This window comes from Phyllobates terribilis, unplaced genomic scaffold, assembly GCF_046119375.1.
Source record: "Phyllobates terribilis strain yellow unplaced genomic scaffold, ASM4611937v1 Scaffold_330__1_contigs__length_2102749, whole genome shotgun sequence".
NCBI classification, from domain to species: Eukaryota; Metazoa; Chordata; class Amphibia; order Anura; family Dendrobatidae; genus Phyllobates; species Phyllobates terribilis.
Genome location: NW_027363090.1, coordinates 217,661 through 225,378, shown reverse-complemented (window position 1 = coordinate 225,378; position 7,718 = coordinate 217,661). Strand labels below are relative to the sequence as shown.

The following is a 7,718-nucleotide window of genomic DNA, read 5'->3' as shown; positions in this document are numbered from 1 at the left end:
AGCACATCTGCATCATGTCATTTCTTTCAGTATTTTTTCTGCAGATTTCACACATAATAATAAGTGGGGAAAAATCTGCAACAAAAACGCAGGTAAAAACATGACAAAACGCACCTCTTTTTTGCATAGATTTTCCTGCCTAGGGATGCAGATTTGGTGGAAAACTTTCTGCTCCAAATACTTCATATGGACACATACTCTTAAGGAAAGAGATAAAATAATATATTCCATTCCCCTGTCCTAGCCCCTCACCTGTTCTTATGCTGCACCTCCACCAGGGCTTCCTTCTCCTCCTCAGCGGACTTTGTTTTTTTTGGGGCGGCTCCATTATGGAGCTGATAAGAGAGATTGGCTGCACACGGTCATGTGAGGATTGACACGATACTGACGTCAATGACATCTGCACCCACATCCTCCACCATGACAATGTGAGTCCAATCACTGGCCTCAGCACCAGAAGGGGGCGCCAGAACATCCAGAGACTGGCACAGAGGACACAGGACTGCAGCGATGGACAGGCGAGAGCCTAGGATAGGTGGGTATAACATGTTTTATTATTTTTTAACTACTTCCATCCCCTCCTTTTATTATGCCATAGGGTATGGGAGGAGCATAACAAATTTCTTCTTACAGCAATTGGAGGAATTTCAATTTGCAGTAAATTTCACTTGGACAGAATCGTATCTATTCACCAAATATAGAGAATCTGGCCAAGAAGAATTTCGGTAGATTCTCTCCCATGTCTCTAATGCGACATGGGTGAGGGCTCAGACAGACATGGCATTGCGCAGATCTCCCATAGTTGATCTAGAAAGTGCTATTTTATTAATTTCTTGAAATGAATATCCAGTGACGGACAGATTTCAAGAATTGGTACAGAAGATCATGTAATGACTTCTATAGATGGACTATTAATAAGGATTCATTATAACCCATAGATTCTCCTTTTCTCCAGGGCCGTATACTTAGTGCACCATAAAGACTCACACCAGATCTTTGCAATGAAGAAAATGGCCAAGCAGAACCTGGATACTCCAAGAAAAGTGGAATTGGCCTTTCTGGAGAGGGACATCTTAACATTCGCTGATTGTCCCTTTGTGGTCTCCATGCTCTGCTCCTTTCCAACTAAATCTCACCTGTGTATGGTTATGGAGTATGTAGAAGGTAGGACATGTACATTATATTATATTCAATCCATGTCTGCTTACATCTTATCACCGCTCATATAATTAGGATTTGTCCAAGTGGTTGGCTACATCCCCACAGAGAATTTACTATAGGTTATATATTACCAAGATACCCGGAAATTCATTGATCTGTGTGCACGGGTACTATGGTGCCCATGAGTCGGACGGGTCCTGCACCACTTTGCTTTGTTTCCCATCCCTGATCCTATCATCAAAATTTCAGCATAGCCACATCCTCAGAATGCGAATATGGCTGAACAGAATGGTGGATAAAGAAGCCAAAAGCTCCCTGATCCACCATTCAGCCTGTGGTGAGTCTGAGACTCTGTGCACTGAAGGTGAAAAGTCGCAATAGCATCACGCCTGTAGTGTGGCGACTCAGTACTCACACTGCACTGACCAGAATGCCTGGGGAATGGGGTGAGATGAGTAGTGCTTTTTTATGTTAGTATTTGCAGGGGCCATAATACTGAATGGGTGGCTGGCAGTAGCCAATCATACTATTTGGGGCACTGGTGGGGGTCATCATGCTGATTTCAGGGGGGCAAAATACTGAGTGGTGGGGCTGAAGGGAGCAATAATAATGAGCTGGGGGCTAGTGGGGACAATTATACTGAGTGGTGGCAACCATAATACTGAATAGGGGGCTGAAGGTAGCCAATCATACTAATTGGAGCATTGATGGGGGCCATCATACTGATTTGGAAGATGGGGGGGCATGATACTGATTGGAGGCTTGGTGAGGGCCATAATACTGAGAGTTGGTGGGTGCCATAATACTGTGTAATGGGGCTGGAGGGGGCCATCATACTGAGTGCTGGGGCCATTTTACTGATTAGATGGATGGTTAGGGCCATAATACTAAGTGGTAGGGCTGGTCGAGGCCATGATACTGATTGGAGCGCTGGTGAGGCCCATAATACTGATTGGTGGGGCTGGTGGGGGCCATGATACTGATTAGATGGCTGGTGAGGGCCATAATACTGAGTGGTGGGGCTGGTGAGGTCCATAATAATGAGTGATGGGGCTGATGGGGGCCATAATACTGAGTAGTGAGGCTTGTGTTAGCCATAATACTGAGTGGTGGGGCTGCTGGGAGTCATAATATTGAGTTAAGAGGCTCGTGGGAACAACTATACTGATTTGTATAAGTGGTGGGGCTGGAGGCGGCCATGATACTGATTGGAGGGCTGGTGAGGCCCATAATACTGATTGGTGGGGCTGGTGGGGGGCCATGATACTGATTAGATGGCTGGTGAGGGCCATAATATGAAATAGTGAGGCTGGTGGGTGCCATAATACTGAGTGATGTGGCTGGTGGTGGGCATAATACTGAATTGGGGGCTGTGGGAGACATAATATTGTGTGAGAGGCTATGGGAGACTGTGAATGCTCCTATATTGAGTTGCCGACTGTGAATGCCCCTAAACTGAGTGGGGTCCTCATACTGAGTGGTGTGCTGTGGGAGTCCTTATTCTGTGTGGGGATCCTCATTCTATGTTGTGGTCAAAATTATGTGTGAGCGGCCACTCATATTGAGTGGGACATGTATTTATGTAATTAGTTAAGGACCACATTTTACCACTACTTTTGTCTAATATTATGTGCACTATCCTTTACATCTGTATATATTCTCTCCTGCCAAATATATCTGCTCACTTCTCATTATTCGTCACAGGGATCTGATTTATAAACCCCTCACCTGTCATATTTCCTTTTTTTCTATAGGTGGAAACTGTCAGACCCTTCTAAACACCAGGGGTCATTTATCTGTCCCCTTGACCCGCTTGTACTTTGCAGAAGTGGTTGTTGCAGTGGAATACTTGCACAGCTGTGGTGTGGTGCACAGAGACCTGAAACCGGAGAAGTAAGTGCCCCTGTAGTATAATAAGGAGGGAAAGTTATTATTTATTATCATATAGTCTGTAAGGCTAAAATCATCTTTTTTTTCGCAGCCTCCTGATAACATCTGCTGGACACATTAAAGTTACCGATTTTGGGCTTTCAAAAGTTGGTGTCATGATACCAAAAACCAACATCTACAAGCAATTAACAGAGGACATCACCAGAGAGTTCCGGGACCATGAGGTCAGCATCACTTACAGAAACCCAGCTTGTTCTTTACAAATCTCATCACACTATTGCTTCTTCTCTACGTTCTTCATTCCTAGAGAACTTTTCCACTGATATTTTATCTTCTGTCACTGTGTTTTTATGGTGAGAACTTGTCATATTAATGGTATCATCAATCTCATCTCTTTCTTCTATTGGTTTCCAGGTCTGTGGCACCCCATATTATGTAGCCCCAGAGGTCATCCTGAAAAAAGGCTATGGGAGACCTGTTGACTGGTGGTCAATGGGGATCATACTACATCAATTTCTTGTGGGATTGGTTCCATTTTATGGAAATTCCCCAACTGAGATTTATGAAAATGTTGTCACAGGTAAGTAGAATAATCCGATTATAGCTTTGATTGGTTACATTTTTTTACTTATTTCCTTTGCTTTATCGTACAGTCCAATAAAGAGGTTTCATTTTCTGTCTTTTTCTATATAACAGGAGGCGTAATTTGGGATTGTAATCCCGTTCCTCCCTTTGTTGCTCAGAACCTCATCACTAAACTGCTCAGAAAAATTCCTGCACAAAGACTTGGGACAGGTAACAGTTTACTTATTACACCAAGGACATATCGCTCAAGTCCATGAGACTCAGCACTTCTCTATCAGCTCATCCATTTTTAGTTTGCCATAATATGACTTTCAGTATATTTCCTGCATGTTTGCTCAGTTATGTCATTAGTTCAGATTAAGTTAAACAGTTCAGATATGGAGCAGTCTCTGACAATATCCGCAATACTTTTGTTTTGTCTTCTACAGCAGGAGCATTTCAGATCAAAGGTCATCCATTCCTGAGTGATGTAGACTTTGACAACCTTTTAAGTCAGAAGCCTGAGTACGTTCCTCAGCTTTTGTCAGACGTGGACACAAGCTCCCCTATCAGTAAGTAGAAGGAGACGTCATCTAGACAAAGCAGCTATTTGTCTCGTCTACCATAATTTGAGACAATTGGCTCCCATTAATATTATGGATAAATGGTGACTGTGCTAAACTAACAATCTCTAATAATACTTCATTACTTATCTCTGGTAGATCACTCTGATATAAACAAACATCTCGTCTCAGAGGATGAGGAGGACAATGAGAGCTTTAACTTCCAGAATTTTACATCTTCTTCTGAAAAGCTTTCTAAAGTAAGTATGAGAACAATAAATCTAAAATATGTAAAAAAAAGACCTCTAAAAGTAAAAAAAAAGTATTTAATATCTTCTTGTTGTCCGCATTTAGCTCTGTACCACCGCTACCAGGAGGATGAACAATGAGGATCCCAAGTCCCCTCCAGAGTGTACCCCGGCATCCAGCACAAGCATCTCAGAAATGTGAGTAGATTCTAGGGTCATTACTGGGAGCTCCATACTGACATATATGCACAAACCCAAATATAGGACATAAACACCATAACAACAAATACAGCATGCATCGCCCGTGATTAGCAGTCATTGTGCTTTTGGCTTCAGAAACCTCTGGTGGTGACAGCCCATAATTGCAGCTAGTCATGCACTTTTAGTGCTGCCCACACTGTAGGAGAGATGTAGTACTACATGCCAGCCATTCTTGGTAGTGGTTTTTCGCTCTGCTTTATAGAAGGTAGTTTTGAGTAGGAAACCTTCCCTACCATAACTGTTATATATCCTAATAGGCCTTATTGTTGATGTTAATCTAGTGAGACAACCCCTTCTATACCGAATTTACTTGTAATTTACACGTTTATCTTCTTCCAAACAGGCAGAAAGAATCTTTTCCTGTGTCTATTAGAGATGATGCTATTACCAGCTTGCCACCCTCGTCCCCATTGTCAGGTATGTACATGTCTACAGCACAAAAAATGAGAATGTTGATGTCAAGGCTCAAATATTTTCATATGGTATTTTTGTTAGTGGTCTTCTATGTTATACATGTTTCATGGATTCCAATTATGTTGCCCATAGGCCCATACTGTATCTCCATTTGCCTAATTTTGTAAAGCTTTTCCAGATTACCAGATGTATAGGGGACAGGAGTAGAACAATTCTACTATATGCAGGAAAGATACAAAGCAGATCCTATAAGAATATATTGTTAATGAGGGCTTTTTTCTACTTTCTGATTAGAAATTCCAGCTGACGTGGAAAGAAAATCTTCAATATATCTGAGTATAGAGCAAGAAATCTCAGAAAATGAAGAAAAGGGGGAAAAGAGACGAGGTAAGTGTGAGAGTCAGCTCCATGTTGTGTGATGTCATTCAGTGAGAATAATTCATGTGGAGCAGTTGTTATTAGGGATGGGCAGACCCGTGGATGTTCGGGTCCATCAGGCTCAAGAATGTTACCCTAACGTGATCCCGAACCCGAACGGGATGTGGTGAATATTCATGGGACTTTAATAGCGGGCACACAGACAGCTGAGCGCAGCAGGAGCCGCGCTGCGGCTACCACGTGCAAACTATTAGGGAAAATGAGTGGTCACTGCTCCCCACGCATGCAGTGAATATTCCAGCACAGAGGGGAACACAGCGCTGGAGGAGAGAGGAGGTGAGTATGATTGTTTATTTTTTTTATGAGCAGCGTGACAGAGATCAGGGGGTGCCAAGCATACCAGGATGAGGGGGCCATACATACAGGGATGAAGGGGGCCATGCATATAAGTGATGAGGGGGGCGATGCATACAAGGATGAGGGGGGCTATACATACAGGGATGAGGCATGAGGGGGGCCATACATACAGGGATGAAGGGGGCCATACATACTTGGATGAGGGGGTCCATACATACAGGGATGAAGGATGAGGGGGGCCATACATACAGGGATGAAGAGTGCCATACATACCAGGAAGAGGAATGAAGGTACCATACATACCAGGAAGAGGGATGAAGGTGCCATACATACCAGGATTGGTGTGCGGGGGCGCCATACATAACAGGATGAAGAGTGCCATACATACCAGGAAGAGGGATGAGGGGGCCATGCATACCAGGATGGGGGATTGGGGTGCCATGCATACCAGGGTGGTGGATTGGGGTGCCATTGCATATCAGGATGGAGATGAGGGCCACATATAACAGGAAGGAGGGGGCCATATATACCAGGATGGGGGATATTAACGGAAGTGGGGTACATTATCCCTATAACAGTGTCAGCAGCAGACCCCCTCCAGCTTAACAGGGCATCATGACAACATTTTTTGCTTAAATTTTTTTTCTATTTTGCTCCTCTAAAACCTAGGTGCCTCTTATAGTCCGAAAAATATGGTATTCACCAGCCGGTGCCTGTGCATAGTTAGAAATTTGTCAGTGAGATATATAATTTAGTGCAGTGTGTGTGTGTGTAGCTTACTGTACATGTATTTAGATAATAATTAAAAAAATAAAATAAAAAAATGCCCAGATGAGGGAAAGCAGACAGCTCGGGACTGGTGTTATTATTCTGGGAAGAGGCCAATGTCCATGAAGCTTCCCAGGCTATTAATATCAGCTCACGGCTGTCTGCATAGCCTTTACTGATTATTAAAAGGGGGTGCACCCCCAAAAATGACGTGGGGTCCCCTTTATACTGCGCCGGCCAATCACAGGCATACCAATACTTGGCATGGCTGTGATGGGGCCTGAAGTGCCCACACCAGAAAAGTTTGATGATTGGCTGTGCTGCATCCTTTCAACAAGCTTTGTTCGGACTGCTGAACCCAAACAGTAACACAGACTTCCGGGAGACACTAGATGTCCAGTACGGACCATCACATATATGATGGCTAACAATGATCCCTGACCTCTTTATGAATAAGATTCCTCTGTCGTTCAGCCACAGTGACCACACAGTAGTATCAAGTAATAAGTCGTCCCTTTACTTACATTATAGACACAAAGCAGATCCTATAAGAATATATTGTTAATGAGGGCTTTTTTTTACTTTCTGATTAGAAATTCCAGCTGACGTGGAAAGAAAATCTTCAATATATCTGAGTATAGAGCAAGAAATCTCAGAAAATGAAGAAAAGAGGGAAAAGAGACGAGGTAAGCGAGAGAGTCAGCTCCATGTTGTGTGATGTCATTCAGTGAGACTAATTCATGTGGAGCAGTTGTTATTAGGGATGGGCAGACCCGTGGATGTTCGGGGAACACAGCGCTGGAGGAGAGAGGAGGTGAGTTTGATTGTTTATTTTTTTTATGAGCAGCGTGACAGGGATCAGGGGGTGCCAAGCATACCAGGATGAGGGGGCCATACATACAGGGATGATGGGGGCCATGCATATAAGGATGAGGGGGGCGATGCATACAAGGATGAGGGGGGCTATACATACAGGGATGAGGCATGAGGGGGACCATACATACAGGGATGTGGCATGAGGGGGGCCATACATACAGGGATGAAGGGGGCCATACATACCGGGATGAGGGGGTCCATACATACAGGGATGAAGGATGAGGGGGGCCATACATAC

General features: G+C 43.8%; 1 long non-coding RNA gene across 1 annotated transcript; it reads left to right on the top strand.

The window, feature by feature from the left end:
* Positions 1–5,037: 5,037 nt before the first annotated feature.
* LOC141221669 (uncharacterized) lies at positions 5,038–7,285 on the top strand. The gene is made up of 3 exons (XR_012289635.1): positions 5,038–5,104; positions 5,396–5,488; positions 7,198–7,285. It is a non-coding gene; the product is annotated as an uncharacterized lncRNA (long non-coding RNA).
* The last annotated feature ends 433 nt before the right edge of the window (positions 7,286–7,718 follow it).